The sequence below is a fragment of the Mustela nivalis genome (genome assembly GCF_964662115.1).
Source record: "Mustela nivalis genome assembly, chromosome: 10".
Taxonomy (NCBI): domain Eukaryota; kingdom Metazoa; phylum Chordata; class Mammalia; order Carnivora; family Mustelidae; genus Mustela; species Mustela nivalis.
In genome coordinates, this window is record NC_139029.1 from 5,073,720 (window position 1) to 5,101,056 (window position 27,337).

A 27,337-nucleotide genomic window follows, 5' to 3' on the forward strand; every position below is an offset into this window, starting at 1 on the left:
TAAAAAAAATTATAAGGGAGATTGCTTTCTCAGGATCTCACAGCTTTATGAAATCCTGATTAGCTTTGGGCCGGGGGCCCTCGCTATGGGCTCTGAGAGCCCTTTTCTATCCCTGATCATGTCTGCCTTCTTTCCTTGCCTTTAGGCTAAGGCTTTCCTTTGGGTTGCCAAATTTAACAAATGGAAATGCAGGACACCCAGTTAAATGTGAATCTCAGATAAACTCTGCGTGGTTCCTGGGCAGAAGAACATCCTTGCAGTCTTTTATCTGGCAGCCCCGTTGCCCATCCTGGCCTGGGCTCACGAGAGCAGGTACATTGCTCCTCGCCCTAGAACAGAATTTAGCACCTATCAGGCCCACCGTTGAATGGAAGCTTGAAAGCCACTTAGTTGGGTCCCTGGTCTTCTGTTTAGATCCAATCAAAAATGGGGTGTGTGTGTATATATATATATATTTTAAGATTTTCTTTATTTATTTTACAGAGATCACAAGTAGTCAGAGAGGCAGGCAGAGGGGGGGTGGAGCAGGCTCCCCGCTGAGCAGAGAGCCCGATGCGGGGCTCTATCCCAAGACCCTGAGATCATGACCTGAGCCGAAGGCAGAGGCTTAACCACTGAGCCACCCAGGTGCTGCATTCTAATTTTTCTTCAGTGGTCCAGGGAGGTGATGGGAGAAGGTGTGTGAGATGCAAGCCATCTCTGCACGAAGCCTGATGCCCCCTGGCCTTGGTGGAGGCACCCTTTTCTGAGCCACAGTGTGACTCCCTGCAGCAGCGAACCTTCTCTGCTGGTCACCTGTGTTCTGCTGGATACCTCGGTGCCAGGGGTCTCTGGGGCTGCACTGGTGGGGGAGAGGAGCAGTTAGAAGGGTCTAGAATCATCCCAGATACATTTGCTGGGTTATTTCAGCAGAAAATCAGGGGGAGTCAACATATGGCTAATTCTGGAATGGCCCCTCGCTTATGTCCGTAAAGACTATAACTCTGGATGGCTGGGGTTTCCATGGAAGCCCACTCGGGAGAAGGTTGGACCTGAGTATCTCTGAGATTTCTTCCTCCTGCCAATATCGTCTTTGAGGGGAGATAGCACGGGGCTCGCTCAGCCAGCTGTCTTGAGTTTAGCATCTGATGAGCCAAGTCATCATTTGAACACCCTCCTATGGCCAAGACACTCTTCTTTCCTCCGGATCTGTGAATAGACAGCATATGTTCTAATTTCAAAAAGTAAACAGAGAATCCGGGAATTAAGGAGAAATAAAACACATCACACCTGGACAAACACAATCGAAGCAGATGGTCCCCAGAACAAAGCTCGGTCACGCTATGTTCCTATAGAAAGGCTAAAGCATTGTTCAGAGGGTCATGACGAACCGATGACCGTCTCCCCCGAGAAGTGGACTGGAGGAAATCGGTTAAAATCGCAACAGGAAGTTTACATTATCGTGAAAAATAAATCCACTCACAGGAAGCGGTCCCTGGTATTACTGGCTCTGGGAGGACGTGCATGTTTTCGTACCTGCTCTCCCAATGACACAGAGAGTCTCACGAGTCCATCCTGTGTGGGCTCAAACCACAGCGCTTTCAAGTTCAGAGAGATCTAAACCTCTTCAAACCCTGTTTATGAACCAGCTTCCCAGATGAAAACTTACATGACGACAGATACCTGAGCCCTTGCCTGAGCAAACTTGGCTCCGGTATCCTGCTCTGTTTGGTGTCACTTCTCGAAAAGCCTCCTTTGGCATTTATTAGGCATGACATCATGCTCTCTTTTATGAACTGAAGTTATGAAATATCAAGAAACAAGGAATTAAATATAGGGGATCGGGGCTGCTGTGAGACGGGTAGCTGGATGACTGGGCTTCTGATGATGACAGAAGGGGGCTCACCCTCCCAGACTTTTCCTTGTTTGGACAGCGACTGGGCCATTAGAGTTGTTTTGGAAGCAGCTAGAAATGGAATCAATTGCTGTTTGTGGCGATACTAAAAAATACATGTTTGGGGCTGGGAAATAAGAAATCTAAGAGGCAGCACCCAATTTGGGAGTGTGTTTTAAACTGGGTTAAGCTTTGGAACATTTATAGAAATAAATCTATGTTCTAAAACCCGTATCATGAGTTTTTAAATGCTTTCAATCAGGAACATGAAAATACAGAGCTGCCCAGACTTGGCCTTTAGTTCTTCCAGGCCAGATTTTGGCAGAACCTTGTGAGAGATCCCAAAGGACTATTGTCCCTGACATCGGGGCACCCTGGGGCAGGACCCCAAGCAGCCCTAGGGTCCTGATCTTGTCCTTTATTCTCTTTCATTATGACTCCAAATACGTAAGGTGAGCACTGGTATCGCTGAATCACTCAGAAATAAGGAAAAAGCCATTAATGGATTAGGTGTCTATTACACTCCCGCAGCCAGGCATCCGGCCGCACGCACGGCACCCCAGACGGGACAAGCCATGTCCCGGGTTGGAGCAATGCCTTCTTCCAAGGACTTTTGAGAAAACTGGAAGATGAAACAAATATTTGTGAAAAAAAAAAAAAAAATCAGAGATGGCAGAGGAATGGATGCTTTGGAGTGTGTTCTTGAGTTACAGGAAGTTGGGCTGGTTGCAAATGTCACCGAACGGCAGGTGCTCAGCCTGGGGGACACAAGCCCAGGTGGGAGGCCGTTGGAGCAATCCTGGTGGGCTTCTGTGTGCTGGAACAGAAAAGGAGATGCAGAGGAGGCGGTCAGAGGAAGAAGGAAGACCCGCCTGCCACTTGAATGAAGGGAAGGAGGAGAGGGAGCTGGAGCCTGGGGGCGGGGTGAGGGGGGGCTGGGCAAAGTGAGGTCGCTGGGACAAAGGGGAAAAAGCGATTTGGGGTCGTGCATCCTAGTTAACAGTGGGGTACCCAGGAGGTGTCCTGTACCAAGCAATTCTGCATGCGGGACTGGCATAATAACCCAGCTGGTGAGGACTTAGGAGTCATCCTCACACTTTGCCTGTTTGCTGTATCATTGTCTCTCTCCCATTGACGCCCCCACCACACGCACGTGCATGCACACGTACACACATGTACACACACGCATGTATGCACACATGCCCACGCAAATACACACACCCACAGTCACATATGGACACACACACACACGTTCCTATTTTCCCTGAACCATCTGAGAGTAAGTCACAGGCAGCGTGTTCTGTGCACTTCCCTAAAACATTCTTGTACACAACCGCAACACAACGGCCAAAATCCGGAAACGTCGCATAAACAGAAAGCTACCATCCAGTCCAGAGTTCCGTCACCTCTGTGGCACTGTCCAGCTGTCTGTGCCCGGCGTGCAGCAGGTGCTCAGTAAACACTTGCTGGACACAGAGTCTAGGCGGGGGCAGCAATACTGGGTCGTATCCAAGGTGGTGGGGGCGCCCAGGAGAAATGGGAGGCTCCCAGGAGCGCGTGTGGAGCTGAGCAAGCACCTTGCCAAGCCCCTCGATTCGGCAACCTCACAGGCAGGGGTGCGTGGCACCGTCGAGGGGAGTCCCTCCCACGGGCTCAATTTCCCCCAGCCAAATGCAGGGAGAGGGAGAGAGGTAGTGGCCATCAAACAAAAGGCTCCGATGGTAGGAGCTGGGCACTTGTGAGAAAGAAAGTGGCAGGTGGGTCAGAGGATGACCTGGTGGGGCGGCCAGCCCTGTGTTCCCCCCCCCTCCCCGGGGCGTCTGTGACTTGGGAGCCGGGGGAGGACCCCCGAGGGGCTGGGTGAATGAGGAGGGGACCCCTGGGCAGCGATGTGGAGCCAGGGAGGGTCCGGGTGCCCAGGAGGGCCAGCTGCATGCTGACTCAATGCCCCTCGTTCATTCAGGAGAAAGTTCATGCCCTCAGCAAACTAGCGGTTGTGACCCAGGAGGGCGGGGGGGACAGAGGTCCAAGGCCAGAACCTTTGGCCCCGGCTTCGTGGGCCATGCACTTCGAGGCAGGAGGAGGAAGGAGCAGAAGGTGAGCCAGACGCCGCTGTGCTCCAGAGGCCTGGGAAGCTCAGCCTCGCAAGAGAGGGGTCCCCGGAATCAGGTTGGGAGGCCATTGGGACTCCACTTGTTTGTGCTTGATTCCAAGGGATGAAGGATTGACCTAGAGGGAGGAGATGGCATTGGTGCCAATTAATGTTTAAAACACTGGGAACACAACTGTGTCTGAGGCAAACACAAGTTTTTCTTTGTGAGCCGCATGGAACCCAGGCTGATGTACCCCCCATCTCCAAGCCTGCTCCAGGGGGCGCCGATAGGACCGTCTTACCCAGAAGGCACACTCTGGGTGGTCACGGGAGACTCAGACAGGGAGTGATCACGTGGCCTTCTAAGCACCCCCAGCCCTCACTCACGTGAGCTGCTGAGGTTGAGGGACAGACCACATCCTGGGTGTCTGTTTGCCTCTGGAGGTTCCTCCCTGGCAAAGGCACCAGGGGAGTGTAGACCATTTCCTTCCCAAAGCCCCTGCTGAATCCAGGAGGTCTGAGCTCCTTACAGTGCCCACTGGAGGGGAGTGGGGTGCTAAGAAGCTTTTCTGTTTTAGGCTCGAGGAGGGAGATAAAATGGATTGTCCCAGTGGCAAAAGAGGGAGGCTCACCCCAAGTGACCAGGAAACGTGGCAGAAAGTTTCCGTGTGCGGGGGGACCTTGTGGGGCTTTGGGTCAGGCCTACCGGGAGTGGAGAGAGGGCCCTTTGACCTTGAGAAGAACTTGGAGGGTCTCTGGGGTCAAGTCCTTGGAAAGCTTTGGAGAGCTGGGGTCCACTGCTCAGCCTGGGTTCTTGGAGGAGCCCTTGGAGGACACACGGTCCCCTACCAATGACTGATCTGCCAGCTGCCTGACCCCATAATGCTCAGAGCCGAGTCCCCTTTGGTTTGGGAACATTATGTGACACTTCTACCACCAAGAGCTATGGACCAAAGTCACTCCTGCCCCACCTGAAATAGATGAGGGTCGCCAACACATGTCCTGAGTTTTCACTAATTTACTCTTGAAATGCTCAAGCCATTTTTTTTTGAATATTTTAAATGTTTTATGCTTTTAAAACATTTAAAAAAAAATTTTTTTTTAATTACAAAAGACAGCAAAGACTCATACCCACCCACCTTCTCCGGGGGCCAACCTGTGGATACACTTGTTCCCATTCAACCCCCTCTACTTCTGCCCTATTATTATTTTTACATGTAAACTTCTCCACGAAGTCTGATCATACAGAAGAGCACACAAGCCCTCCGTCTCCAGCTCGCCTCTCACATCGTTTGCCGCACGCCGTCGCTTTATCTCATCTCTCTGATTCACCCTCACATGGACATTGTTACCATGGTGGGAAGCACAGCGTTGGGCTCACCGTCCGCGTCCTTTCTGCGTATGTGGCTTAGTCGTGTTCCGACTACTCACAGTGGGGGGTAGTGGGTCTCCAGAACCTTCTCAACTTTCAACGCTGAAAAACTCCATTTCAAATCCTTTTTAACAGGAGTCACTGGGGAGCTGAACTGTCCAATCTACACAGAAAAAGATGTGTGCCCTCCTCTTACAGCGTAGTACACGCCACCAAAGATGGGAAAGAGGGACACATGGGCCGTGATTTTACACGTGATTCTAGAAAGGCTGTGCAAACAGGAGACTTGCCCTGCGTCACCACCTCCCCAGGGCACACCCCCAGTGCACGGTGATTACGGGGTAGACAGCACGTATGAAGTGAGGTCAGGTCACGGCTCTGTAGCCTTTGTGACTGTCACCTTTGTACATTTGGAGTGACTTTTCACTTGATCCCATGGCGGTCTGACAGCATACTTGGGTCTGAAAAAAAAATGGAGAAAGAACCTGTCTTGTGCATTTCTGAAGGAAGCACAGAAGCACTTTGAGTTAAGTTTTCAAACTTAACTCAAAGGACTGACTACCCCCCCACCCCCCCAGGCTGGGCTTCGCTGTGGGGACGTTTGGGAGAGACACTGTAATTCCTCAGCCCGAGGCTTTCATTATTATTTACCTTCTATGTTCTCTTTCAAGAATATTTTCTTGACATTTGCCTTCTGGCAGAGCTGGGATCGGTGAGTGGGAGTCGCAGGGAGGTGGACTTGGCTGAACACAAGGAAGAAAGTTCTTAGTCAGAGCAGTCCAGAAATGGAATGACCTGACTCAGATCACAGCGTGTCCTCCGCCTGGGTGAGGTCCTGGTGAGGTCCCTGCAGGGGACCGGGGATCGCTGCCCGGGGCCATGATCCATGTGTTCAGAACCCAGAGACAGGGGCGCCTGGGTGGCTCAGTCCGTTAAGCATCTGCCTTCAGCTCAGGACATGATCGCAGGGTCCTGGGATCAAGCCCCGCATCGGGGTCCCTGCTCAGCAGGGAGGGGTCTCCTCCCTCTGCGCTAGTGCTGGCTCTCTCTCTCTCTCTCTCTCAAATAAATAAATAAAATCTTTAAAAGAGAGAGAGAGAAAGAAACCAATGATAGCCATCCGGGCTGAGCACCTACTATGTGCCAGGTCCACTCCAAGCACTTTCGGGTGGACTAACTCGTTTCCTGTTCCAAGCCCCGCGAGACGGTCCCGTTATCCTCTACCACGTGCTCCGTTTTACAGATGAAGGAACGGAGACACACCGACGCTTCAAGACCTGCCCAAGCTGATGCGGCTGGGAAGTGGGGGGAGGCAGGCTTGCAGCCGGGCTGCCTGGGTCCCCTGCTTGTAACCTCGCTGGGTGTCCGGGGCGGGGCTGGGGTGGGGGGAATGGTGTTCCTTGCCCTGGCTCAGTGACCAGCTGTTATGTGCTGAAAGGACTTTGCAAGGCGTTGACTCAGCACGAACCATTCTGGTGGAAGTCAGCAGGGCCACTACATCCCAGAGGCAAGGCCCCATCCGTCAACAAGTAACCGGGGCGGGGTTTGCTCAGGGCAGAGGGCAAGCGAAACGTGCCACTGTGGGGCCCACGTCCCCAGCCTTGGCATCCACTTAGCTCTGCCCCCCCTTGTGCACAGGGTCTGGGAGCTGGCTTCTTGCCTGTTCCTTCAAGCCTACCCTCTGGTTTCAAGAGTCCAGCCCTGACCTCCCCCTTGAGGCCAAGTGCTTGCCTCGGCCACCTGTCCTAGACAGTTTCTCTGAGAATGCCTTGAGGGGAGGAACAAGAGGGGGAGCCTTGGAATTTGGGCTTCAGGCCTGACCTCCCACCATTGGGAGAAGTTGCTTACACTTCTCACCCGCATTTTCCGCGGATGCCTGTTTCATAAGATTGTGGAGGAAGATCACAGTGTGCTAACTCGGGAAATCCACAGACAATGACTGACTGACTTTTTCCATCCACTGACCCAGGATCCCATCCTGAGAGTGGCCCTGTGGCATTCCGTCAGCAAGAGTGTTTCTATAAAAGGACACACTGCAGCCGAGTCCAAGGAAGAAAGCTCTTACGATGGGAATAGCGCACATAGCGGGTGGTGCGGGGCTGCCCTTGAGCTGAGCTCAGTGATCCCTCTGAACCGTGCTCTGAGTCAGCAAGCTCGGCACCACCGCTCAGCTCTGGGACCTGGGGTTGGTCCAATGAGGAAAAACTAGAATATCCCTAACCCTCCTTTTAGCTGGAAAAGGTTCTGATTGATGATCAAGGGAAAGAGGAAACTGTGTATGTAATAAAATAAAAAGAATTTCTCTGATGGGCCAAGAGAGTGCTCAGAAGTACCAATTTTCCTATCGAAAGTTCAGACTCTGGCATGATGCCCCTTCTGCTTTCCACGGGCTTTTATGTCACTAAGGACCCCCAAGGGGACATTTACTAATGCTGGACAAGAGATCCCATACAGGTGAATGGGCCGAGAGGCTGCAACTTTACCCCAGTCAGGCTTCCCCCCACAGCCTGGCGAGCTTAGTCATTTATGTTAACAATTAGCTCCAAGTCAAGCCCTTCTCACATGTTACTCATGGTTGTGCTTTCCCTGCAATAATTCTGCAAAATGGGTTAAGATATTTTCTTCTGATTTTGCATTTGGGAAAAACTCATGTACCGGCCAGTTGAGTTATTTTTCTAGAATGTGTGAACAGCGGGGAGAAGCCTGGCCCTGGAACCCTTGGGGTCTTTACCGATCACATCTTTGAAGAGAAGGAAGTTAGTTACTTGTTGCTATCCGTCAAACATTTGCCGCAGATCGCTGCATCTGGTCTGAAATTAGAAGTTCCTGGTCGCTGAAAGGGAAGCTGCTGTCTTCTCGCTTTCTCTCCAGACATCGTGGACCCGCCGCCTAGCTTCGTTCAGAGGAAAGGAGGAAATTCCTTCTCCGCTAATCGCACCGTCACAGGAAAGAGTCTGAACCGGAAGCAGTAACAGCATGTGTGATTTTTTAACCGTTTTAAGCATCTGCGGTTATCACAAAATCTTTGTGGCCTTTTGTAAATTTTCCTGATGATAATCTCCCCCTTGTATTCTTTGGTCCTTTTCCTGGGCCAGCCCTGACGCTCTGAAGGAACGGGATTTCTGAAATCCCAGCCATGCTCTATCCTAAAAGACGATTTTGCTCACTGGAGCCCGGGAAGCTGTTGCCGAACGCTATTGCGCAGAACGCCGGTCTCTGGCACATAACAAGGCAAAGATCGACGCCACGAAGGGTAACTCATCCAGCTGGGAGACGCCAGCTAGAGATGGTGAGATCCTCCGTGTCACCAAAACCCCTTCCTGAGCACACACATAAAAGCGGTCTCAAGGATAGGAAGTGTTTGTCACAATCTCACAGGCAAACACTGCAGGTCCCCGTGTGTGTATGAACTTTCTCTCCTGCATTTAAAAATTTATGGGCACATTTAACAAGGTGATAACACTGTTTCTTAGACTCTCCATCCCACTGTAGGGAGAAATAAAAATAAGTCAGGAATGCTGAATACGAGTCTCCTTCTTATGGTTAAAACATTATCTGCCACCGATCTGGGGAGAGGAAAAGGTCTCAGACTGGAGATGTGGCCTACATTCCCCACGTCAGTTCGGACGGGCTGAGTTGTTCAACTGCAACCCAGGAAAGGTTTTGCGGGGACACAGTCGGAGTGCAATGTTCCCAACGGCTCTGTGGCGGACATTTTTATACCAGAGATGTGGACGAGGGCGGGGGCCTTCTTTCCTGGGTGACTGTGGACTTCTGTGCTGATCTGGAAGGGGACACTTCAGCCACCAATCTGGAACTTCCTTTTACCCTTTCTAGATATATTTCTCTGGTCTTTTGGAGAACAACACTTCCCAGTAATAAAATTTTATTTTTTTTACTTATTTTTAATGTTTTTAAGATTTTGTTTATTAATTTGACACAAAGAGAGAGACACACGGAGAGATGGAACACAAGCAGGGGGAGTGGGAGAGGGAGAAGCAGGCTTCCCGCTAAGCAGGGAGCCAGATGTAGGACTCGATCCCAGAACCCTGGGATCATGACCTGAGCTGAAGGCAGATTCTTAATGACTGAGCCACCTGGGAGTCCCCCCACTTTTATTTTAGTAACTTTTGAAAAGATTTTATTTTTAAGTCATCTCTACACCCAACGTGAGGCTCAAACTCACAAACCCAAGACCAAGAGTTACCATGATCTGCCGAAGGAGCCAGCCAGAGACCCCAATAATTACATTTTTTAAAGAGAGCAAAAATTGCAGCACATAGTCACAGAGAGAGTTTCAGTAGTTTTTCTCACCTTCCTGTGCCACCTTGCCCAGCGGCAGAAGCAGAGCTTACTAACCTCCCCTCCACCATCCACCAAGCCCAGGTCTGAGCTGCCATGACATTTCTCAATCACTCTGGATCATGGAACAGCACCTCAAACACAGGTCCTTTTCCATTGATTTCCCACCACTAGTAGCTATTTAAAAAAAAAAAAAAATCTTTGTTGCCAGGATACTGGAAGATCTGTTATCTATTGCACTGGATTTTCACAGAAAATGAGCCATTTCCCAGGAAATGGGTTGTATCATGTACCCAGAACCATAAGATATTTTTAGAGACAGAAAAGATCTTGAAACTCATACTGCCTATTATCCTCACAAGACAAGGAAGTTGGGCTTGGGGCAGGTGACAAGCCCCCAGGACTCCAAGCCCCCAGAATTACGAAGCCCCCACAGAGTGGGTCCGGTGGCCCCGCTCAGCATCCCCCGAATGACAGGAGAGCTTGCCCTCTGCTTTGTAACAGACAAAACTCCAAAATGTAGGAACTTGACCGTGTCCACCGGGCTGGCGTCTCCTGCTGAGGTGAGATGTACACATCAGAGACAGGGAGGGCCAGAGGCAAGGCTGCTACATCATTTGGGGGCCCCAGGGTCAAACAACAGGGCAAGACTCCTTTTTCCAAAAGCAGAAAGAAAGCTCGGCTTTTTTTCCTGTGGTCTCTCCCAACCTGGCTTTATATATTTTGTTTTCTCTCTCTCTCTCTCTCCTTTTTTCTTTTTTGGCTATTTAATGCGTATTCTCCCTCAGACGGGAGGAGAGGAGATCTGTGCAGACTTCACTGGGAGCATAAGCCCCAGGCCAGCCTTGTGTGGGATCCCTGCCCTGAGACTCTGTGTGTGCGTGCATATGTGTGTGCGCGCGCGCATGCGTGCATGCGTGCGTGTGTGTGTGTGTGTGTGTGTGTTGAGGGTGATGTTCCAAGTCCCCCGGGCTAGGTCCCACTGGGGGCAGGGGGTGTCAGTGGTCTCTCGACAGGGACAGAGAAGGGGATCTGGTCCCCCAGGGACACCCGAGGACAGGGAAGGGGGCAGACATGGCTGCATGTGAAGCTTCAAGTCCCCGACACATGCCCCATCACCCCCATGGAACTTCACTTACAAACCACAAAGTCAAGGATTAAATTATTAAGTTCAAGACCAGGATTGCAGAGCATTAAACCCCATGCGTGGGTCACCTCTGAGCACGGGGCCCCGGGGGTCTCACCAGGCAGCAGAGGTGTGACGGCCCCAGGTGACGGCCTCAGGCCGCGGTGGGGATGCAGTTTAAGTGTCCAGCTTTCTTCCCTCCAGTCTTCCCGGGGTCGGGGGGTTCTCCAGCTCTTGCCCATCACGACCCAGGCAATGACAGATCTCAGCAGCACTCTGTTCCAGCAGGTGTTTGGAAGAGGTGAAGAATAGTTTCCAAAAGTTGATTTCCCCTTAGAAGGCACACTCCTCCGGGATGTGGGGCTGCAAACTGCCCCTCCCCCATCATCTGAATCTTTCACTCGGAACGAACGTGCAAGCTTCGCCATTTCGGGACAGCATCTTTGATGGCGGACCTTCCCTTCTGTGCCTTCTGAGTCTCACCTGGGCTCTGACTTCCCTTGCTCTTTGCTGGGCTCTGTCGTTTCACACTCGGTTCTGGTAGAGCTGTGGGATCGAACCCTGAGACTCCATGGGGCAAGACTTGAGGCCGCAAAGGCCTGGGATGGAGACCCCCACACGGAAAAGCACTACCTGGTCATAAGCGCTCCCCGCGGAGGGAATCTTGGCATCTATTGACTCGCCAAGCATCGTTGCATGTGTGCCAGGCACCGTTGTGGGCACTTTACAAAATTAGGACATTATTATGTCCTACTCACAACACTGTGAGATGGGGGCTGTCGTTATTTCTAAGCCTTAAATGTAGAGAGTCAAACCAGGGAGGCTAAATAATGGGGTCCGACTTTCACAGCCGGAAAATGGAGAGCCAGAAACCACCTGTCCAGCTCCAAGCCTTCGACCTCTGGATCCCATGTCACCGTGCCAAATCCACCCACCAAGGTAGGTGATACAGAAAGGCTCTCTCTGTATTGATTGAGTAGCCACACAAACAAAAAGCATCGAGGCACGGAGCAGGGAGTTTCCATGATCGTGAGTTGAGGAGCCGTCTCCGCTGGCTGCACGGTGGGAAGGGCTCAGTCATCCACCTGCCTCCTTCCCGGCCTCTGGTCACTAGTTTTTGTTTGGTGGGATCTCAAGGATTTTTCGGAGCTGGTGTTGCTCTTCCTTGCCTTTAGTGGAAGTGAGGTTCTTCCTATTCGCAACCTTGGGCAATCTGCCCAAGATTTCTCTCTTCCAGGTGGGTAAATGTGTGTTGGAAGTAGAAGTTTGTAAACAGAGCCTGGGAGGCGCCCACAGCTCAGCATTGCGTCTGGCTCCAGGCCCTGGAAAGGTCACTGCTGAGAGGCTGGCCGGATGCGGACGGGGTGCATGGGGACTGCGGCTCAGAGGAGACCCCCGGAAAGCCCAGAGCCTCTGCAGTGCAAGCTAGCCACTGGTCCCGGCTCACGGCTCATTAGCCCGGTGGCCAGGCGGGTAGGAAGGGCCAGGGGGCTGGTTTCTAGAACATCATAGAACTCCTGCACAGCATAGGCTTCATTTTCAGACACAGTTGCCAAATTCTTGCCTTTGCACTAATTTTCCAGGTCTTTCTACCTAGAAAAAGGTTTCATCTGGAGAATGAGGGAGGGAGGAAATATGGAGACCAGGAAGGAATAGCCAAGTTAGAATAAAGCTCCAATTTCTCTGAAAAGAAGAGAAGAATCATATTACGGGAACCTGTTCTAAGGATAGACACGCCCCCCCGTACCTGGCACACACCCCCAGTTCTGCAGAGCAAATAATCAGAACCATGTCTGAACTCAGGGAGTTTGGTTAGGCACATGAATATAGTTTGGAACCGCAAGGCAGACAGAGGAGGGCCTTTTACTCCTCCTTTCAGAAAACTGTGCTGGGCTTCCTGGGTTCGGCCCCACACGCCCAGGGCCACAGAAGCCCCCAGGTGCAGGGACACACCGCCCGTGGTCTTGGCAACTCACACCAACGGGCGCTTTCCGCCATCCTGTCCTCATTATAAATCCGTGGTTAATCTGTCCAAAGCCAGGGCAACACTGAGTCACCCACCTCCTTTTTAACCAAGGCATATTTCTGGGAATGTGGAGAGCACTCCAGCGACGTGACATTCCTTAGCTTGTAGTAGTAGGCAACTCCCCACTTCCTTTCTAGACGCATTGCATCATCTTTCTCAACAGGACGAAACAGATTTTCTTGAAACTTACATGCCTCTGGGAAAGCAAGGCGGCGCGCTCAGCCTCACCCCTCCCTTTGTAAGGGGCTCTTAACCTGCCCCAGAGGGAGAGTGGGCAAGCCTCCCTACGACTGCTCTCTTGCCTCGAGGGGCTCAGAAAGACAGACAACGTATATTCCATGCTCCCCCCACCCAGCACGAAACCCCGCACTGGGACAGTCCCTGCGTGCACGCATCCCAGCGCACGTGTGTGGGGCGTCCACGGACACATCATCTCCCGAGAGGCGGGGGAGGGGGAGCTTTGCCATTCTTTGCCCTTTTCATCTCAGAGTAGGTCTCAAGCCAGGTAAACCATCGCTGTAAAACCTTTGGCCTGTGGGTAAACTTTTGTACATCTACCTCCCAGAAGAATGTTATTTATTAACAGTGCGGTTAAAAAACAAACATGGAGGGTTTGTGGCAGGAGCTGGGGGCACGAGGGTGGTGGGGGCAGCGGTGAACGAAAAGGGCATCTGCTGTCAAGAAGGGCCCCGTGTCGCCCTGCATGTGATGCAGAGAAGGGCACACCACGTGTGGGGCTTGGGGGAGGGGAGTAGAATGTTCCAGAAGCCGGTGGGAGAAGGCCATTCCAGGAGGCAGTCTGAGCCAGGCTGGGGGTGCTGGGGAACGCGGTTGTCGCAGTGGCGGGGCCATCACGGACAGGTGGGAAAGCGAGCAGACAGACAGAAGGCTGATGCAGAGACAGAGAGAGGGACGCTGGTCTGGGCAGGTACAGCGGAGGAGTGCCCAGGCTGGAAGGAGACACAGGATGGTGGAAACCGTGCTAGGACAATTCGGGCTCTAGTTTGCTGGTGACGGGGAGCCATTGAGAGGCTTGAGCGGAGTGACACACCGCAGACATGCCATGGAGAGGTCATCCCGGCAGCACAGTGACATTCAGGCCAGGAAAGGTGGAAGGTGGGGGTGGGTTTGGAGGTCATATCAGAGCCGTAAGTGGCCTGGAGCTGCACCTGACCCATTGTCAAGGCCAGAGAGCACCAGAGGGTGATAATCGTGATAAGGAGGCTAACCGCAGCTCCCCCTTTGGACATGCTGAGCACCTGCTGCCTTACTCTACCTAAGCGGCAGGTCGGCTCTCACCCCAACTTCCAGAGGAAGCCGCTGCTTGTGGCCACACAGTATGGGAGCAGCAGTGCCAGGAGTTCAGCCGAGGTCCTTCTGACTGCAGTCGCACTCGGCGTAGGGCAATGACAGAGCGGAAACCCAGTTCACTGTGGAAGGGAAAGGGGAGGTTCCGGTGGTTTCTGCCCGGGCGCCGCGGAGGATGGAGGCAGTGGGTAAGTGGGGGGGGGGGGGGGCAGGCAGGAGGAGGAGCTTGGACCGAGTTTGGCCGGGACCAATCGAAAACTGGACGCCAGCAAAATACCGTGGGTGGTGTTTGTGACAGGAGCTACACGCCCAAGGTTCATGTCAAAGATCAGAGCTACCAGTGTCCGCTGGGCACAAATGGAAGATGTTCGTATGTAGAAGCAGGGTAGGAAAGCAAGGTGCGAACAGAATTATAGGAGCTTGGCTCAAGACTTTCAAACCTGCCAGGCGCTGGGTGAGATGCTTGTCATGTACCCTTAAGACCACCTGTGCACACTCCCACTGCCACCTTTTAGTTTCCAGCTGAGTAACAGAAGCCTGGGGACGTAAGTAACTCACCTAAAACCACACAGCCTGTGATGGCGAACTTGTACCTCCAACCAAAGTCAGCCTCCCGAGGGCCTCTATTAGACGAACCCAGGACTGATTCTCCTAAGAGGGGTTTACAAAGCTGCACCCCAGGATTATAGGCTCTTTACGTCTCTCTATTTGCTTATCTGTCTTCTGTCTATAGTTGATAGACCCTGTTTTTATGATAGGAACAAAGTTTTAAATAAAGCAAAAAAAGTAGAAAGTAAATTGGTGGGTTTTTTTGGAAGACAGTTTGCCGATTTCCATCAAAAGCTGAATATCTGGCAAAGTTTGGACCCAACAATTCCATTTTTAGGACATAATGAGAGAAGCAGGCAAAGGCTTATATATGGAGATGTTGAAAACAGTAGATCAGAGGAAAACTGGAAATACTTCAAATATCCAACAGTCAGGGACTTAGATAAATTCAGGCTCAGCCGTACAGCTAAATTCAATACTAAGGAGCATCAAGTTGGCACGAGCATGTAAAGGGCACTTGGGATGCATTCATGCACGAGGAAAACACACTCTAAAATGTTACCTACCAACTGGTCTCATTTGGGTAAAAGTCCGTCTGTAAGAATACATTCATTGAGCTACTCAGCTTCGAAGAGATATAACGATGCAAATAATTATTCAGGTTTCATGGTGATAAATGATCATTGGAAGCGTGTGCCCGGACACAGGTGATGGAGAGGAAGCCGAACCAATGAGCAGGTGGCGCGTGAAGGGTACGGGTTGGAAGGATATACACCAGCGCGCTCTGGGACTTGAATTTTTCTGTTTAATGATCTGTATTTTCTAGGTTTTTTTTTCCTACAGGAAAAATGGATTCCTTGAGGGAGCACTATTGCCTTTTTAAATAACTTTTAAAATGAAAAGGACAGAAACAAGTGTGGAACTAAGGAAAGGTGACGAACGTGCGCGGTCATTGACTCAGGGAGCAGAGACCTTCCAGAACAGAGTCAAGAGCATGGGCTGCTTGGAAGGACCCAGCTTGAAGAAGACCAAGATAAAAAAGGACGAAGCCACTGATGACCTTACAATTCTTCTGGGAAACATTTATTTGCCGTTCTTTATCTCCAGCCTCCTTCCTCTCTCAGCCCAGACCCACAGTTCCGCTCACCTTCTCCTGGACGGATTCCCCTGTCTATTCTGCGGGGAGCTCCAACTTGACATACCCCAGAGCTGCCTCCTTCCTCCGTCCCTCCGCTCCAGCCCCCACACAGACAGACAGGCAGACAGACACCAGACTCACTCACCTGTTCCCCCACCCTCCTCGGTTACACCACCATCCACCCCAACTGACTATCGTTCCAGAATCTTCCCCTCCCTCACCCGATGCACATGTGGACGATCCTTTAAATATCTCATTGACTAAACGATCCTTTATATATCTCACTGACTCATCTCTCCTCTCCAACCTTGAGGCTACAGCCTTAGTCAGACCTTCCTTATCTCTTATCTAGACCGACTCACCACCACTCAACCCACCACCTTCCCGCGCCAAACCCATCCTCCACACCTTCGGCCGACTCCAAATGCCTTTGGACCATTTGACTCACACCTAACACCCTGCTCCCATTCTTGCCAGAGTCAAGTCTAACTTCTTTAAAACATGGCAAATAATGAAATGAGAACCATCTGTGCGTGTATGTAGTAACTCACTTCATTCATTCAAATTATTTCCTTGGGATAAATTCCCAGACTTGAAGGTTATGGGATCTCGTTTGGTATCCACACATCTGGGACTGGGCACTAATTCACCTCCCACCTACCTGCCCCCATTCTTCTCCATTGAAAAATATGTTAATATTTGTGCCCTGACTCTGCTTGCACTTTTTTCCTCTTCTCTTTTAAGTCAGGTCCTGGTTATTTTCTTTATTGACAAAAAATTATTTTAATTTTAAAGCGGTATGTGTTTAAGCACTTCCCTTCTTCTGGTTTCTTGTCTGTGTTTTCATTTTACTTTTACACTCATATTGCTTCAGGTTGCAGAAAGGTTTTTTCTAACAGGCAGGCATTTCACGGGTTTTGCAAAGTGGCAATTTCTCCCCAGGGAACTCTTTAAAAAAGCAGGGCAGGGGTGGGTAGGAGATTGGGCTTATTTTCTTTCTTTCTTTCTTTCTTTCTTTCTTTCTTTCTTTCTTTCTTTCTTTTTTTTAAGATTTTATTTATTTATTTGACAGACAGAGATCACAAGTAGGCAGAGAGGCTGGCAGAGAGAGAGGGGGAAGCAGGCTTCCCGCTGAGCAGAGAGCCCGATGCAGGGATCTGCTCAGCAGAAGGCAGAGGCTTAGCCCACTGAGCCACCCAGGCGTCCAGGCTTAATTTCTTTTAGGTGCTCCAAGTTAAGAGTAAAAGAAAAAAAGAATGCCAAGAGTGTCATCTGTATTGCAGCGGGTAGTTCATTCTCCTGAGCCTAATGAGGCACTTTCTTTTTTTAATAAAGAAAAATTTAACAGGCAAGGTCCCAGGATCTAGAGATACCGAAGTTCTCCTTTGAACTGAATTTGAATAGTTTGGGGCCGGCTTTGGACTGCCCTGAAATTTTCACAAGGATGAAACCATAGAAGAATAAGTGTTTGGGACATTCCTCCTCTCTGGTTGTGGGTCAGGAATCTTATCCAAGGATGCCAGCGTCCTGGCTGCTTAAAAATGTTAGGCCGATTTTACATGCTATCTGAATGTGAGGCTAATAGGGAGATTTCAAAAGAACTTGGGTCATTCATATGAACAATTGGCTTCAAATAAAACTTACCATCTCTAGGTTAAATATGCATTTTTAGTGACATAGCTCTCCCTCAAATCAGGAAGAGTCTGGGAATGTTGTTTCTCGAATGTCTTTATCAAATCCCCTCTGCTTTCCAAAGATTGGATCTGCTTTCTGATTCTCACAGATGATCCAAAGATGGTAAGGGAATGCCTCTGTCTTCCGATAAAAACCCACCCACTCTTGTCCCTGTCTTACCTTCCCTGTTATCTGCTCAGTAAAGATTCTTGGAATGAACACCAGCTTTCATGCCCCAGAGCCTTTGCACATGCTATCAACACTGTCCACATGCTCTTCATCCCTCACCCTACTCCTCCCTTCCAGTTTCAGTCCTATAGTCCTTCCTCAAAGGCTATTCCAGGTGGATCCTGAGATTGTGTACGTCTCCTCACAGGTGTCATTTTACATTTATTTGTTCACTGTCTGTCTCTCCAATGGGATTGAGCTTGATGGAAGCAGGACCCGCGTCCATGATTATCTCCAGGGATTACTACCGGAAGAGTGATTAAAGCCCATGTGATGAGCTCAACCATGAGTATCAGTATCTGCAGAATCAAAGAGATGCAGCCTTTGAGCACCTGGGTAGGTAGGAGGTCACACTGACCGCCACCGTGGTGCTGTGCTGTGATTCCTCTACTCCGAGGAGTGTAATGACTAAGTAGTAATACATAAGAGATGAGGAGACAGTAGTTACCTAGACAGAAGCTCTCTTAGCAAGGCCTGTGGGCCACCTCCAGAACAGAGACACCCCACCTCTCGGGTCCACTGTCATCACCCCACCCGAAGCCTCTGTCCGATCTCCGGATGACCAACCAAAAATCTTCCCATCATGTGGGAAGTTCCCACCTTCTACGTAGCAGCTGGGATAATTGTCCAACGATCTATGTAGAATTGCTCATAGCAGAGGGAGACCTATGGGCCCATTAGAACAGGTCCCAGCGCCTCACCGTGCAACCCTGCCTGGGCCAGCAGCCCTGACTCGTCTTCTGTCTCTCCCCAGCCGCTCTGCCTCCCTGGCTGCTTTTGGGAACTTCAGAAACTCCAGCCCTGGACATGGTCCCTCCTCGAGGGAAGCTCTTCCCAGCTGTCCCTTCCCTCATAAAGGTCTCTAGTGAATTGTCACCTGCTCAGTGACACCTCCCCTGGTCCTCAGGCGTGCCTGTCTCATCTTGTCCTCGCGCGTGTTCTTCCTAGCTCCCATCTCCGTCTGCGCTGTTATTGTGTATTTTCGTGTTGACGTGTTTCCTGCCCACCTTTTTCTCCCAGGACATGTGTTGCAGGGGCCTCGTTGGGACATGGCTGGGTGCTCGCTGGCTGGACGGGGAAGCACTTAGCCCAGGCTTGCAGAGTGGAAGGGCGGAGATACTCTCAGTTATCATGACTGAGTGGCAGAGAAATACAGCACGTTAGGGTTTGCGAGGGGCTCAGGATTCATCTAATCCTATGTCATACCCCTAAGGTCGGCGCCCAGACTCTGCCTGACCTCTTACAGGGCCCGAGAGCTAATTTTCACTCATGGGGCATGGTGGGGGGTAACCAAAAATAGCCAATGAGGTGACATTATGTCATTTTCACAAGCTAACTTAAAAATCCCACTCTGACCACTTAGCCTAATGTTTATTAAGCATATCCTCAGTGGGGTGGGAGGAAGAGGCAGACATGCAAAGAAAATAATCTAACTTGGGTCCCCTGTGGGGGTGGGGGGGCTCAGTCAGTTGAGCGCCTGACTCTTGGTGTTGGCTCAGGTCAGGATCTCAGGGTCTTGAGACTAAGCCCCACGTCGGGCTCCACAGAGTGTGCGTCTCTCCCTCTCCCTCTCCCCGCTTTCTCTGCCCTCCTCCACCCCGGTGTGCTCTATTTCTCTCATAAATAAATAAATTTGGGAGGGAAGGAAGGAAGGAAAGAAGGAAAAGGAAAGAATCTAAGCCACCTGCGGGTGAGGACTTCAGTGGGACATGCCTCAGGGGGTCTGGATCCCACCTAAGCCCTTTCCTAGCTGTCCTGGTGTTGGTTAAATACTTGCAAAGAGTTTAAAAAAGGTGATTTAGGATAGTAGCCATCTTAATGCCTGGCACCCCGTAAGTGCCTAATAAATGTCTGCTTCAGGTCTCTCAGAGAACAAACAGCAGGTGACAGGCCCACTCTGCTAAAAACTACATTTCCCAGCCTCCCCTGCAGCCGGTGGGGCGATTTGACCAAACTCTGGTCATGTGAGCTCCAGTCCGAGGTGCCACTTACTGGCTAGGCCTTCAGACGGGAGGCCCGGCCCCTCACACTCCCCTTCCCCTTGGGGGGGGGTGGGGAGGGCATGACAGCCTTGGCAGGGACCTCACTACAACCGGTGATCTGAATGCCCTGGAACACAAAGGGTGAGACAGGGGAGCACAGCACCCCCACCCCCAACACCAGCCACTCCACTGTCCAGGGAAAGGCTGGAACATCTCTCAGTTAAAGCCATGCATCTAGGCCCTCTTGGTCTTGACCTCACCAGCTCATGCGTGATCAGGGAAGACTTTGCCCAAGGTGCTGACATGTGTGTTGGACATTGAAGGATAAATGGGGATTTATCAGTATGGGGGATGGGGGTGGGGGTGGGAAATGGGCGCAAATTTCCAATAGAACCACACTGTATGCAAAGTATGGAGACAGGAGGGCTCTTGCCTGACTATAGCCCCGTGTTTCCCCAGTAGAAGATCCTCCCTGCTCAGTAGAGATTCCTGGGGCTCCCTTCACCCCCAGGCATCACCACCAGATTTTCTGAATCAGAATCCACAGGGGAGGGGCCGACATGGAGCTGAATTATTACCCAGTGCCTCGGGTCATTCTTGTGACCAGCAAGTTTGGGAAGCACTGGGAACTGAGTTGGGGAAGCTGGACTGAGCCCAGAGTAAATGGTTTCGGATCCCATAAGGAATTTGAACCTCCACAAGCAGGCTTCTTTTATTTGAGGGGAGAAGCCATAGATTCTTTCAAAAATGTAATGGAAGTTATAAGCCTTTTCCCAGAATATTCCCACCACTCCCCCTGACATTTGAATATCTTTTCAGGGACCCAAGAATTCCCATTGGGAACCAGGAAGCAGCTTGGGGCTTGGGGTGGGGGGTGGGGAGTAGTGATCTCAGTCAAGGCAGGGACTTGGTGAAAGACAGTTTCCAAAGTCAAGCAGAGACTCCCGGTGGGTGGGTGGGTGGTGGGTGAGGGGCTCTGGGAAATGGAGTTTGCAGGAAGGGAGGAGGGAGATGGAAGAAAGGCAGAAGGAGGAGGCCAGAGTGTGTGACCAGCAGCTGGTCACAGATCTGTGAGGCCTGCAGAGCCCTGTGGAGGGAGCGTGGGGGAGGGGGCAGAACAGGGGCAGTGACTCCAATTCTTTGACCTGCCCAGTGTACAACGCTGAGTGGGAGGAGAGGACGGTGAGGGACTCAGACATCAGTTCCTGGAAAGCTGTGGACGTTCAAGTAGACGATTAGAGGGGGCCCAGGCTGAAGATCCGGAGCTCAGGAGTATGGGTGACAGCTGACCTCCGATAGTCCAAGGGCTCCTCCCAGGACCGTCTGCAACATAAGACAGAAAGCTGGCCCCTGGGGAGACCCACCTCTGCCGGAACCAGGCAAGGAACCCATGAAAGAGGAGGATGCGGGCGTGAGAGACAGAGAAACAGAGACCAAGGCGCGGGAAGGTCAAGCCCCATGAACACTGCCAGGCCACCAGACTGCGCAGCTCTGAGGTCACCCGGCATCCCTCAAAGAGTCTTTTGCTAACTCTGCCATTAACGTTCTGTCCTTAGTAAAAACACAGCCAAGTATTAGGGATAAGGAGAAACGACCTACGATTTACTGTAGGTAAATTGTGCGATTTACTTGCAAATGGTTTAGAAAAAAATATATGGAGAGAGAAAGAACAGAGAAAATGCTGGAGAGCGGAGACTCTGGTAGAAGCGTTTGGGGTTCTTTGTACTATTCCTGAGGCTTCTTTAACTTTTACATGATAAAGATCTCCTTGTTTTAAAAAGAACACTTTGAGGAGAGTTCAGGGTCACAGGCCAGACAGCCGTGGGTTCTTGGGTTCGAGCCTGGGGACGAGCTTTGGAGGAGTTTAAGGATGAAGGGGAAGAGGAGTGCGCAGGTCATTTGAGGGGTGAGACCTTTTAAAGGTGGAGATGGGGAGAAGGAGTAGGTGCCTGAGCCTATCTTATGGCTGCAGCAGCTCAGCTGCCCCGGACTGAGAGGGCCAGGGCTGGGACAGAATGGAGGGGGACAGACAGGAGGAGGAGAAAGAAGGGGGGAACCAGGAAGAGGGGAGGGAGGAGGGGTGGGCGGAGGGGGAGAGAGGGGGAGGAGGAAGGCGGAGAGGGAGAAAAGGGGGAGGGCCCGCCGCGGAGAAAATTGGGATCAGGCAGAGAGGTCGGCCTGGGGTGGAACGAGGCCGGGGGGCGGGGGCGCACCCTTCAGACTGACGGCAAAGAAGGCGGAGGTTGGGGCCACTTGCCCCCTGACCATGCCCTCCCCCTCCCGTCCCCGGAAGCGCTGGCCCTTTTAAGGCGCCAGCCCTGCGGTGAGTCACGCGGCCACGCCCCCGCTCCCGGCCCCGCCCCCAAGCCCCGCCCCCCCGGCTCCCCCACCGGCCCCGCCTCCGCAGCCCCTGCCCAGCCGCGCGCACTTGCGGGGCCCGCGGGCCTCCGTGCGGGAAGCGAGCTGGGACGCGGGGTCCGTTCCTTTCCCCGGAGCCAGGGGTCTTCGCGCGGTTATCAAAGCTATTGTTCGAGTGAGCACTTGGGCGCAGCTTCTCCTCGTGGCGCTCGTGCCTGGCAGAAGCGTACGGGCTTATTTACAGCCGGGGCTCGTTTGTGCTCAACTCCCGAGCCTGAGCCTCCTGTGAGCGCTCGCGTGAGCCGCGGCAGATCTGGAGTGAACCCTGGCTTTCCTGCCACCTGACCCTAGTGACAGGATTTGGTGGGCCTTCCGGGACTGTCTGTGACCTGGGGGAGTCCCCGGGGGCCCTCGAAGAGGGACTGACCCAAGTTCAGGGCCGCGCGGGGCTGGGTGGGGGAGGTGGTGCTGCTGGAGACCCGCCCCCAAAGCTACGTCGTGGCCACTCAGGGGCGCACGTAATTTCTGCAAACCCTCGCCCCCTGGATCCCCACTCCGGGTGCAGAAATCAGCCCAGCTCCATCCTCCCCTAGGTGAGGTCCCTCTGAGCTCGGACAATATGGGACTTGAGAGATTTAGCTTTTGGTTCCTCCTGAAGCTCAGACGTAACTTAAGCTTGTCGTGTTTTGAAGGGCTCAGGGCGGCAGCAGGGATCCCCACTGGACAAAGGATAGAGAAGTTAACTAAGTGGTACCCAGTTACCCCCCCCCCGCCCCCCGCACAGGGTAGGATGGTGGGATCGCGCCCCACAAGGAGCTGCTCCTTTTCCGCCCTGACATTTGGTGGGCCTTGCTGTCTGCTCTGGAAAAAGCCACTTTGTTTATTTTTAAAGATTTTACTTACTTGAGAGAGAGCGCGCCCAGGAGCAGAGCTAGGGGCAGAGGGAGAAGCAGACTCAGCACTGAGCAGAGAGCAACACGTGGAGATGGATCCCAGGGCCACCCAGGCGCTGCTCAAAGCCCTCTTAGAGATAGAAAAAAGACAAGGTGTGACACAAGAATGGGTTTCAAAGCTGCCACTTGTCTGTCCTCTCCGTGTATTAATAACGTGTGACTTACAGAAATTTCCCAGGGGTTGCCCAGAGAGGGCATGAGCTTGGAGTCCTGGAAGACTGTTCTGGCAAAAAACTCTGGATTTGGACTTGAGTGCACAGGTGTCTCCACCATATAACCAGCCGGGTCAGGCCTGGTGGAGACTATCAAGGTAATTTCTGGGCTCAGGGCCTTGAGGCACCACTCAGAGCTGAATACATCCCCATCTTGGTTCTGTGACATTTTCCAGGAGCAGCTGGACGGTTCGCTGTCTCTCATGCATGAGTCAGGGCCGTCTGAATTTATATTACATTTATTCTGAAACAAGCTGGCTTGGGCTGAAGTCACCCTCATTCAGCTCTAAACTGTAAAACCCCAGCAGCTGAGTTCAAAAAGAAAGGATCAGAGTATAATGCTCTTTTGTTTGATTTTGCTTTTACCCTCCAGAAAATGGGTATGGGGGTGGGATTGGACGGTTTACAGATCCATGGTCCCGGGCAGAGATTCTAGTGACAGGAAGGACCCCTGTTTCCAGATGAGCAACCTGGGGCACCCTCTTTGTGTTTTGTTTTTGGCTAGAGAGATAGATGGGCAAAGAGCAAGACCCTTTGAGAGAGAAGCTGAGGCAGTAACCACTCACTGCCTAAACTGGTCCCACTAGGATCATCTCCAGGCTGGACACCTTTAATGCCTCCCGCCTAGGAGATCACTGGGGCTCGAGGATTGCTAGCTTTGGGTGATTACTTCTCTTAATTCCTACCCTGAAAGAGACTAGCTTCTTCAGTCAGCTGGGTGCTTACTTACTAAAAACTTCCTCTCTGTGGGCACTTGGTCACCATCTAGGACAATGACCCATCCTCAAGAAGGTAGTCAATACTCATTAGAAAATCTGACTTGAACTTTGAATTATTTAAGACAATGCTTTCTTCCTTTGACTTTGCTCCTTGATGCCTTGTTAATTTAAAAAGTTATTTAGCAAATGGTTATTAAAGTTATAAAGCTCCTACGAGCAAAAGTAAAACTACTTTTAATGTTATAGTGAATATAACTCTCAACTTTAGCTATATGGTTTTCTGTGATTTTCTTCATATATAATGAAATTAACTCCATTTTCTTAACTTTATACTTTGGGAGATGGGAAGAGTATGTTTAAAATCTAATTTTGTTGAACATTGGGCTTTTGGGAGGAAAGAGTCTAAGTTGTGTCAGTCATCCTGACCCTGGACGTGAATGAGTGTCAGTCTTAGCCTCCACTGAAATAAAATGAATGTCTTCAGAAGGTGAGCAGATCTGGAGATAATCTCTGCCCAAAGCAATAACACCTGTGCCTTCGGTGTTGTGCATAATTCAAGTGGGAGAAAGCAGGCCTTTGCATTCGCGCTCAAGCTGGCAAGAGCTCAGGCATCCAACCCTGGGGCTGAGCAGAGACGTGATGTGGTACAGATTCTTGGAAGGTCAGGGAACCCCATTCCCTCCGTTCACAGGGATGCTAAGAAACCTACAGACAAGCTACTCTTCCTTCTGAACGATTTACCCTCTTCGAAATAACGAGTCACACCAACCATAATGTATTTCAGCCTCACCAGTTTGAAGTATATAATCACTTACATATACATTATTTAAAAAAAAAAAAAAAAGTTTTGCTGCACAAGAAAGATCAGAGAGAAGACATTTAATTTGTTTAAGAGAAAAACATGTTTGCCGTGATCTCAGTTGCTCTCAAGTGTATGTTAGTAACTTAATGTTTATTTCAATGATCCTCTGTTCCTGAATAAATCTCATGTCTCTAGAGGGCAAAAATTCTATTTTCCTCTCCTTTGGGTTTCTATAGAGTTTTGAGGGTAATATAATTAAATTCATTTTTAAAATATTAAAGGGAATAAAATGTGCCACCCAAAATATGCTACTTTGCCATGATCATTATTTTGAGCTGAAAGCAAAGGAGAAAATGCAGACCCAGGAAATGCATTCTGTCTTCCCGCAATCTGCCTGAAAGTAGGGCTTCTACTTCCCTTTGGAGGTGTTCACCCCTCCCTCCTACCAGGAAGGGAAGAACAACCTAGATCACCAGGGACGGGGATAGTACCGGCATGAGTCTACATCAATAAAACCTTACTCAGTAGCCCTTGTCTTCAGTAGTTTCTCCCCTATGTGCATCTTCCCACATTCACCAGCCCTAGAAGCCCACACATCATTTTCCTTCGTCTTGTCACTTCTCCACATTTTATTCTGCTTTGTTGAAATGGTTTATAAGCTCCCCAAGTGTAAGTGCTTCTTTGGGTCTTCATTTATTTTCTCTGAAGGCCTCTGCCCACGTAAAAATGAAAAGATGGCGTCAAATAAAATGTGTACGCCTATTTCCTGCTAATCTGGCTTTTGTGAGCCTAATTCATAGGCCCCAGGCAGAGAACCTAAGAGGGAAGAGGAAAGTTTTTTCCTCCCCTGCAGTACTTTCTAATTTGATTCACTAAGATGGGTGTTTCTATAATTTAATCTGACCCATAAGATTTTATTATGACAAATGACAAATAATAGGGGGAAGGAAACATCCTATTTATCGTTGTTGCATGGAACCATTTGAAAATTCTTTCTAGACCTGGCTATTATCCTCCCCAGAACCCCAAGAATATCCGTTTCCTGAGTGTGGAGACAAACAGGTAAGAGTCCTGACTGCAGAGACTGACAAATCTAAGACAAAAGAAATGTGAATGTTTTTCTTCCTTGGAGGGTTTTCTTCCCATTTGTCAGGAGATTCACCCTCTGGCGGCTCTCACTGGCCATTCTGACTGGTCATCATTTGCTGATAGGAGCTAAGCCTTTATTCCTGATCCTGGGTAGGAGAAAATTCGAAATTGTGTCTATGAGAAGGAAGTGGCTTCAGGCTTCCTCAGGATGGGGTGGAGATGAAGCCGAGCCTAGGAAATAGACACAGTTCGGCTCAGCAGTAAGCCAGGGAGTGTCCTCACCCTCCCCTTGATCTTCATTGTCACCTTTGTCAACTTCTGTCTCTTCCTCCTCCTCCTGACTGTTGTAGTCAAGGCACCTGCCTGTATTTGCCGTACCGAGCACCCAGATGGGTTCTCCCCGTGCATCACCTCACAGTCATGGGCAATCAGAATCCCTCTGGGCATTTCATTCCCATCCCAGACACCAGGATGGCAGTCCCAGGGACAGGCCACAAGCAGTGTGCATCCTTCTGGGTGAGAGCAGCTAATTATCAAGTCCACTGAGCAGACGAAGCCGTCCAGGATGGATTTTGGCTTCTGCCGGAGGATGAAGAGTTGGCAGAAGTAGTGTCTTCATTCATTCGACAAAGATCGGCGCGCCTACATTGTGCAGGGACTGTGCTTGGTGCTGGGGCAAGAGGAGTGGAGGTGATCCTGACCTCAGGCTTCCCTTTCTAAATGGACTCAGCCTTCCAATCCAGTAGGAATGGAGGAAGCAAGCAGTCGATTCCTCTAAACCCAGGACAAGAGCAAAGAAAGCAGGAGACTGGGACACGGGACAGAAGAGAAAGTGTAAGTGTAATTGTTAGCCGGGACTCAGGGAAGGTGTGATCCAGTCCTGATGTGGCACCTGGGCCTTTGGCAGAGAGCAGGGCCAGGTCAGTCTGCTCACAGAACAGTAGGGTGGCGCAAGGAGTCAAAATCCGAGTAGAGTTGGGTGGGAGTGGAAAGGCCCCCCAGAGAAACCATGTCTCCTGGAGAGGCAGGGAAGTTGTCTGAGAAAGAGAGTCAGGGGGTGGGGTACTCCCAGCAAAGGAGCATGGTGGGGCCCCCTGGACCTGACATGGCCATGGGAGATGTGTGGTCTCCCCAAGTATTACTTGGAGTGACCCTCCCGCACCCCCCACCTCCAGCCTGCTCCACTAGCAACCCAGCAGCACCCCCAGGAGACTGGGGTCCCAGGCCCAGCACAGAAGAAGGCAGAGGAGAAGTTTCCCAATCTCTTCCTGCTGACTTGGAATGGTTTAAAAAGAAAATGAGAGAGATGAATGGTTGGTTATTTGAATTTTGATTTCCCGGATCTTGCCAGTCTTAAGACTCCAGAACACAGAGGCTCTTAGCTGGAAGTGGAATGCACCAGCCAGGGACAGAATGGGTTTGCCCCAGGACCGGCTGCAGAGTGAGCCCGCTATAAGCTGAACATTGCAGAGGAGGAAGGAAAAACTCCCAAGAATCCGTGATTCGTGTTGCTGTGCAGGACAGCAGGGCGATG

At 51.0% G+C, this 27,337-nt stretch overlaps 1 long non-coding RNA gene across 1 annotated transcript; it reads right to left on the reverse strand.

Moving 5' to 3' along the window:
- Positions 1-454: 454 nt before the first annotated feature.
- Positions 455-5,794, reverse strand: LOC309841470. The gene is made up of 3 exons (XR_014299147.1): positions 5,397-5,794; positions 1,032-1,188; positions 455-841 (listed from the first exon to the last, which is right to left on the reverse strand). It is a non-coding gene; the product is annotated as an uncharacterized lncRNA (long non-coding RNA).
- Positions 5,795-27,337: the final 21,543 nt, after the last annotated feature.